Genomic DNA, 1571 nt, shown 5'->3' with positions numbered 1-1571 from the left:
ATCTATACAGGAGAGGAAGCAACGAAGGAATTTTTAAATGAAGAGCTTACAAAATTCATTTATCTACTATAGGGACAGGTCATCATTTCTCAAATAATTTTACAAAAGTCTTCCACCACAGTGACTGGGTGCTGTTTCTAAAATGAATTTGCTACCATAGCTGTGATTACACAGTGTTGTTGTTGTTTTTTAAAGTAGGCTGCAGATCTTATTATGACGATTGATTAGAAATGAAAGGATAAACAAATAAAAAAAAACATTACCACCATGACTTTACCAAATAACAAAGCAGCAGGTGAGAATAATCTCTCTACCTATCATTTCCAATATCGCTCCTAATATCATTGTCTAGCTTTTCAAGCTGTTTGACAAACAAACAATATTGCAACTTCTCAGTGAGGCAGCCAGGGTAATATTAGAATGAACGAATTTTCTAACCCTCACAGCAATACACTCTGTAGAAAATCATTAGATACTAAAGTTGTATTACATTTTGCAAGGACTCCAAGGTTACAAAAACTTTGTAGGAGCTGGATAAATGTTTCCAACCAATTATAGTCTTGCAAATAACTTAAATAATGGTTTCACATTTAAATGTTCAAGTTGTAAAGTCTTTGCTAATATTATAGAATCAGACTATAGAGAAAACTATACATATTTTCTCCTTTCTACAAAACTAAACAAGTATGGCTTATATGGAAGTTTTTCTATCACCTCAAAATATAAAATATCTGTCCATGAAGAATATAAACCTCTTTTACTATCATCAGAGGAATCAATGAACTACAACAGACTTTGTTGCATTGACAAGCTCAAATTAACTGCTGAATCTGATTTGTAAAAAGAGATGAGCTTTATACAAGGAGTATGAAATGACATCAATTTTATTGACAGAAACATCCCACCTCTAGTTTACTAGCTCTCTTATTTAGTGCACACCAAAAGAAGGCTCTGGATCTTTATTTTGAAGATGTCATTACACCACCATAACCCCCTTTTTCTATTCTGCTTGTTTTTCAAGAGAATGCTGATTAGCACATAAATCATCTGAAATCTTTCCTATCTCCAATTTAACTCTTGGGTAATGAGGGAAGGTATTCGGTAGCTCAATATGCTGGGTTAGTTCTGCACAGTCTTTATTGGGTGAGAGAAATATACTGGAAGAAACATTAAAATTCTTTCAGGAACAATTACATACACCCATATTTTTCAGATAATTCAGAAAAACTAACAGCTCCTTTTCCCCAAATCCATGGATAATGAAACTTCAGCTAGTGACAATACCTTAAGGGAGGAAGACAGGATTCAAATTAGTTTCAAAAAGTTATTTACTGATTACCTGTCCGAATTTTATATTCAAATAAGCTTATATTCTAACTGAAAGGAACCTCTAACTGAATGCTTCCTCGGGGAAACACAGTGTTTCACTTGTGCATGCTGAAATGATATTTAGAAACTATATAGTTCATCTTCCATTTCCACAGATATTTTCTCTGAAGTACTATGGCTCCTTATATGGATAGGGTCTGTTTCAAATACTCTCCCTTTGTTTTCCATAGCTCTGTAATACG

Source organism: Propithecus coquereli, unplaced genomic scaffold (genome assembly GCF_000956105.1).
Source record: "Propithecus coquereli isolate 6110/MARCELLA unplaced genomic scaffold, Pcoq_1.0 Scaffold159, whole genome shotgun sequence".
NCBI classification, from domain to species: domain Eukaryota; kingdom Metazoa; phylum Chordata; class Mammalia; order Primates; family Indriidae; genus Propithecus; species Propithecus coquereli.
The sequence above is the reverse complement of the archived record's forward strand: the minus strand, read 5'-3'. Positions refer to the sequence as shown.